The 7,166-nt window shown below is 35.7% G+C and overlaps 1 non-coding gene and 1 pseudogene across 1 annotated transcript; both read left to right on the plus strand.

Annotated features, from left to right (window-relative positions):
* The first annotated feature begins 1,100 nt into the window (after positions 1-1,100).
* LOC144228341 (single-stranded DNA-binding protein, mitochondrial pseudogene) lies at positions 1,101-1,545 on the plus strand (annotated as a pseudogene).
* Positions 1,546-6,107: 4,562 nt separating this feature from the next.
* Positions 6,108-6,183, plus strand: LOC144228412 (small nucleolar RNA SNORD36). The gene has a single exon (XR_013334190.1). It is a non-coding gene; the product is annotated as a small nucleolar RNA SNORD36 (small nucleolar RNA).
* Positions 6,184-7,166: the final 983 nt, after the last annotated feature.

Consider the following 7,166-nt stretch of genomic DNA (forward strand, 5'->3'; position numbering starts at 1 on the left):
ACATTGTAAACGGGTTTTCTGCTGTCAAAGTGTTTACATTCTAGTAGGTGATGTAAAAAGAAAGTAAGAATTAATTAAAATAAATTTAAATGGATAATTGTTATGGTGGGAATAAAACAGCTTCCTGGGGAAGAAAGTGCAGTTTGAAGTATTGGAAAGCGTTCCAGGCAGTATTTTGACATTTTCTGTCAAATGAAATTTTGTCAGTTGTAAGAAAGTCTAGAAAGGATAGTAGTAAGTGTAAAAGGAAAGAGAAATTCATTAAACTTTGGGTATGATCAGTGTTGACACAATTTCCAGTTGGAAAGTGCAAGGACTAGTGCTTTAATGGTGTCTTTTCATGCCTATTTGGTGCAGATAAGAATGAGATGAAAAGCCCATTCCTTTCTGCGTTTGAGAGCCTACTAGTTTGTTGGGGTCTGACTTCAGAGGTTTTCCTCATATGCCTTTCCAGAACTCTAACATGTAGATCTTAGAATAGAAAATGTTGTTTCGAACTCAGTTTCATTCAGCAAGGAAAGATGACTCATTGACTCATTCCCATGACAAGGGTCACTGCACAAAGTCTGAGTCTGAGGTTCCTGGAGTTTGGAGACTCCACAACATGGCCAATTCCAAGGAGGATGGCTCTCCCATCAAGGTCAGCCCTAAAGTGAGGCTATGCCCAACATATAATGTGTTTTACTATTGAGGAAATAGGGGTTCTTTCAAGAGCTGGACAGTTTTCAGTGATGGAACATTTGTTAGTCAGAGCTGAGGACTGACTGCTTTGTGTAAGTATACAATTAGCCTTACAAAGAGAAGCTAATTCTAATAATTACAGTTGGTTGAAAATCTACTCATTGTTCCATATGGGCTTTGTCATCACAGACATTTAAAAAAATGTGGGGATACCATTTTTAAGTATTATAATGTCATTTACATATCCAAACAACAGTGTTCACAAAGTAACATTTAATATATGTTCAAATTGCAAATATTGTGACTCTTTTAGTCAAAAAACAATTATATAGAGCATCTGGTGAAGGAGGGAGGAAACCACGAGTTCTTTGTTACGTGGAAGACCAAAGACTAAATTGTAGGAAAACCAAATAGAAGCCATGTTTTGAAGGCCTGTACTACAGGTGATTCATCAGTTTGTAAGACATGAGTCTGAAATAGCCAGCAGCTTTATTCTTGAAAGATCTCTAAGCTGTGTGCAGCTCCTTGGGGCGAGTGGGTCAGGACCCCATCATGAAACAGGTGGAAGGGGAAAACCTGGTCACAATATTTTCTCTAGCAATGAGTGAGGTGTGGCGGTCAGGGGAAAGCAAAATATACCAAATGGGTGATGTCAGTCAAAAGACAACGTGGCGCAGAATATCAGTATTCCAACCAGTCCTCAGAGATATGGTATATCAGTATGTGAAAAAGGGGTCCTGAATTTATGTGGAAAGGAAAGTAGGTTATGATAAATACACAGATAAAAATAATGTGAGGTGACAGGCAACAACAATCATAGCTGATAACATATTTCTGAGTGACCAGACCAAAGAAAAGGCATAGGGAGGATGATTCTTCTTTGGCCATATGATACAGTCTCATTTCCAAATCATGTATCGTCTTTATAGTTCCTAAGCACAAGAATTAAAATATTCTTTTATATAATATGAAGAAAATCCCAAAATAATTGTGATTTTCATCCTGAGTAAATGAGGAAATGAAAATTTTAAAAGATAGGGTTGATAAAATCAGAGATAGTTCATGCGTGAGTGGGTGCGTGCATGTGTGCATGTGTGTGTGTGTACCATTCATTAGAGAAGGTTGGGAAAAATGAATATATGGCTTCAGACATTGGGTCAGATAATGGGGGAAATGGATACCATTAATAAAAGTGATTACTTCTTATAATCAGGAAACGACTGGTGCTTTAAAGCTTCTTCTTGAAGAAACTCAAAATCTTTTTCTTTGATGAGCTGTTGCATATTGTAGATGTACTAAATTGTAAAATTGGGCATTTTTTCTTTCAGTTATTTAACCAACTTTAATATCCAAAATCCGGCTACATGTTATGATTGGTGCTGGGGACAGAGGCACAAAGAACACACAATTTCTCCTTCCAATAATTAAAGATACTCATTTAGATACAAAGTAGTAAATCATGCTTTCACATTATAACATGCATGTTTATAGGTGTTATAGGTCTGCTGAGGAAGAACTCAGAGGAGAAACCAAAATAAGTCATAGTGTAGAAAGGGAGGACTAGACAAGAAATTGCCTCTAAAGGAGAATGACATGAACAGAGCCATAAAGGAAGAGTTGAAATTGGTCTGCTACATGGGAGGGAAATTAAATTTTGAGGAAGAGGAATTTTAAAAGGAAGTGAATAAATTGGCATCTTACTGCTTAAGTTGTAACCTCTATTGGAAAACTTATAATCAGTATTACACTCATAGAAATTCTGAGATTCTCTTAAGTTGCATTGTCCAAGGTAGTAAGGTAGTAGCCACTAGAGGGAAATGGCCATTGAGCACTTGAAATGTGGCTAGTCCAAAATCAAATGCATTGTGTGTATAAAGTACACACTAGGTTTCAAGGACTTAGTATAAAGAAGAATTGAAACCATATCAAATAATTAAAAATATTGATTAAATATTGTTGTAATATTTTGAATATATTAGGTTAAATAAAATATGCTATAAAATCAATTCATCTTTTTCTGTTTCTTTTTCTTTTTTAAATGTGTCTACTGGAAAATTCTAAAATGTATGTGTTTCATGATACATTCCCATTGTATAGTTTGGTTCTATAAAGTCACAAAAAAGTCTTCTTCCTGGCCAGAGAAGACTTTGGTCAAGTAGAGAAGCCATGTTAGGCCACTCATTATCAAGGTAAAGGAAGTAGATCATTCTGAGGAAGTAAGACCACAATAGCCAGTGCTAAAGACTTCAGAGGGTGCTTAGTAACAAAGTTTTCACTTGAGATAGTTTATTCAGTAAAGGGTATCAATCAACTTGCTAACAGTTTAAGATAAAGAAAAGATGGATACCTGCCTTACCCCATTCACAAAAGAAATGGCATATTGATTAAAGTTGTAAACATGAAAGTTAATATATTAAAGTATTAAAAGATGATATAGACTTTCAGGAATTTTGTAAGCCAGTTAATTTGAAACTAGTCATGCTAAGAATATTTACATCATGGAAATTGGCAAATCAGACCACCTACTTTCAGCAGAGGTCATTAAACAATTAATGGCAGACCGCTGCCTACATCCCTCTTGTTATTGAGAATAAACTTATCTTTTTGAAAGTTTTAAAATGTGGATGTATTGTTTATGAGCCTGAAAAAGAAAAATAAAACTCCACAGAAAACAATAAGAGGGATACCAATATTGGTTTATGTCCAGAAATCTTTAGAGCTTGTCTTAAGTTGATATCTATGTTACCCTTGCATGAAACATTGGATTTAACCACATTCTCCCTCTGCAAGATATCATTTCTTCAAGGCCATTCCAATGATTACACTCTCAAGAAGAAAATTATGTGGATAGTGATTAAGGGTCCAGGATCCAGAGTCACACTACTTGTGCTTTAATACAGTCTCTATCAGTTATTAACTGTGTGATCATGGCATATTATTTAACTCCTCTGAGCTTCAGTATACTCAGAGGTAAAAAGATAAAATAGTGCTAAATCAGAATTGTTGAGAGTACAAAATAAAGAAAATATGCAAAACTCTACCACTGTGAGAACTCAGTACATTTTTGTTATTATACTTATTATTAGGTTGCTCTTAATGAAATGGGTGACATTTAGTCATTTTAACCCCCAAATTTTTATATGGCTCAACCGTATACATTATGTTTATTAATATTGGCAATATTTTGATAATTCCAGAATTTTAATCAGTAATCTCAATATTCTCATGTCAAATACATAGGTTAGACTCCCAAGTTAGATGTTCTGTACATCTATTATTTATGTTTTCCATAGTTATGAACTCTGACATATGTTCTGATGCCATGTAAACTGACATTGTGTTTGTCAATGTACTTTTCATAACAAATTAATGGGTTTTAATGGAGAAGTTTATTTTCTGATGGCTGGGTCTTGTTTTTTTATCATCAGATTCTATTAATTAGTAGAGAAGTTTCCATTAGATTTGCAGAAGGTATGGGATCTATAATGAAAAAAAGCTTATTTTAGGGGAGAAGTGATAACAATGGGTATTGGTTGTAGTATATTGAAGAGCTAATGGGGCGGGGAAGAGCAAAAATTGAATATAATCTAATTTTTCATGTAGCATGAGGTGGAAACATAAAGAATGGTCCAATGAAAATGATGATTCACTCTTCCAAGACTTTCTAGGACAGAACTCATCCTTGAGCTCTAGATACATACAATATCCTATGCCCTGGAATAGCATTTGCATGATGCTGGTCTTCAAAATTTCTTGTAAACTTAATTGCACTGTTCAGTCACTGTCTGGAAAAATAATCAATGGAATGATGAGGGGAAATACAATCATATCAAAGATGTTTTAGAAAGCAGGTGACATGAAATGTCAGGGAGTCATGGAATTTTTGGAATGGAGTCAATGTCGAATATATTTTAATGGAAAGAATTATGAAAATTGGGACAATCATAATTGGAAGGCAATCTAGAATGTCAGGCTTTAAGTTTGACCTGGGACTTGTGGATCCAGATGCTTTTAACCTATATTGGCTAAAATTTGAGATGTCTAGAAAAGTTACCATCATTTCTACTTAAATGCTAACTTGCAACATGTTACAAAGATTGTACTCTCAGTAGACAGAGATTGCATATGCAGATGGGCAGCTCTAGTACTACCATGTGGTGCTTAAGAGGAGTCATGGTGCAGGTTTGAAAGGTGGCTGAGTTGTTCTTTGGCTGTGAGGTGAAGACCTCAAAGAAAGAAAATCCAGATGAGAACAGGGTAAGAGAAAAGTTGCAAAATACTGGTAATTTCAGTCAGACCAAGTGAATACTTTGCATTTGAAAAACTGAAGGAAAAAATAATCCATGAAAAAAAATTCATGGGTCCTGTTTTAGCTTTTATGTTATAGGGAGGATTGAGAGAATTCAATTGTACCCCTAAGTAACTTATCATCCTTGGCCAAGACTTAACTATCCTTAGCCTCCCATACTCATCTGGAATGTGCATAAAAATACACACCACAGTTTCCTATGTTGTTTTTGTCAGAATCAGATGAAGTGATAAATCTGAATGTATCTCAAAAGCTATAGAAAGAAATATAAATGTTAGTAATAATTATTGTTGTTATTCCAGTAATTATTTTTTCTTATGTAACATCCTATACATTAAAATAACAATAATTTTTACAGGTGGAAGGAATCTCATAGACTCTCATTCAACAGTTAGTGAGTTGCCTAGTTCTTCAGATTCACATAAAATAAAGACAAAATTATTGGCCTTAAATAACACACAATCGATGGAGGGAATCAAATAATTAAAACAGAGCATGCTAACATAACATATTCATCACCACAATAAAAGTAAACTGTGGAAGATGAGGAATTATGCTTAATACATGTACTTCAGGAATGCTTCTTATACAGGGTATAGTGTAAGCTGTGCTTTAAAGAATCAGTAGAATTTGGGGAAAGTAAAATGTTGGCAATGCAAGTGGCAGACATTTCAAAACATATCATACTGAAAAATGTCTTTAAGTAGAGTGGATTATATTGCATTGGATAAGATCATGGTCATTTTTATTTTGATCTTTTGCATCAGACCCCTGATTTGTACTAATTTAGATCTCTTCTCCTCACCTGTCTCTTGCTCCAGCCACACTGCAGTGGCCATTCTACCTGGGCTCCATCCACTTTCTTGTAGATGAAAAACTGGAGAATGCATCATCTAATGTAGCTGCTGCTTGCCTCTACCTTCCAGCCATGATGCTTTCCTGTTGAACCTGAGATAGGAGATGCTGGAGCATCTTTCAGTGCCCATGTATGTTTCTCCGGAATTGCAGGAGTGCTAGAGCTCCCTGGAGTGAAAATCTAAACTAGGTCTGTTAACATTCCACAGACATGCAATATGAAGTGTACGTCTGTTTTCCTATAATTCTTATGACTAGTTAGGGCCAAATGATGGACATAACTTCCTGAAAAAAAAATTGCTGTCCTTAAAATAATGAGCTTTTTAAAAATGAGAATTGCTATGGTAATGAGGCTACAGAGCCTGTGTTGTGTGCTCCAACCTTTTCTGGTAGTACAAAAAGGTCGCAGGGCAGAAGATGACATTCAGACTCCAGAAACCTCCATCTGCTCTTCTAAAGAACTATTGAAGTGCCATTTCTTGCCACCATGTGTTGCAACTACTATAGAAACTCATGGGTAGCTGTGGCTGTGGCTGTGGATGTGGCTATGGCTGTGGATATGGCTCTGGCTATGGATACGGCTGTGGATGCAAGTCTGGCTATGGCTCTGCCTGCTGTGTCAGGAGGCCATTTTCTACAGAAGATGTTATTCATCTTGCTGCTAGAACATAACTGAAATACATATTTTCCTCTAAGATCATTATTCCAAGCCATTTCTGTTTCAGTGTCCCACAATCACACCAGATCTGACTGAAGAGAGTAGTCGGAGTCTGCAGTAAACCGATTGTCTTTTTGAATGTCTTCGTTTTAATTGAGGGGGACTGAGTTATCCTATGTTTTTGGAAGGAAGACCTCATTTTTGCCATTGTCCAAGGTTAAATCTATCACCTTCTTATACTATGTTTCTATATTGTGATGATTTCCAAATACATATTTTACTACTCATAAATTTGTGTATCTTTTGTGTCAGACATGTTATAGACATATTTTTGTCTATTATTTCTGTGACCTCCTCAGATATTGACAGGGCTCGTGTTCAACTGTTCATTCCCATTATGTATGTCTAGTTTCCATTATGACTGGTCAGTAACCATGACATACTGAATATTACGTATCTTGTATTTCATCCCTAAAATATTGCTCCTTCTTGTCTGAGTCATGTGTTCTTAATTCATTTTACTCCAGGGTTTGTTCTGTATTTGTGTTTCATGATACTGGATCTATCCATTTCACTCTTTCCATGTTAACCAGCATTCATGTACTCAACACACACACACACACACACACACACACACACACACACACACCTCAAAAATTTGCT

The sequence above is a fragment of the Crocuta crocuta genome, unplaced genomic scaffold (genome assembly GCF_008692635.1).
Source record: "Crocuta crocuta isolate KB4526 unplaced genomic scaffold, BGI_CrCroc_1.0 scaffold369, whole genome shotgun sequence".
Lineage (NCBI taxonomy): Eukaryota > Metazoa > Chordata > Mammalia > Carnivora > Hyaenidae > Crocuta > Crocuta crocuta.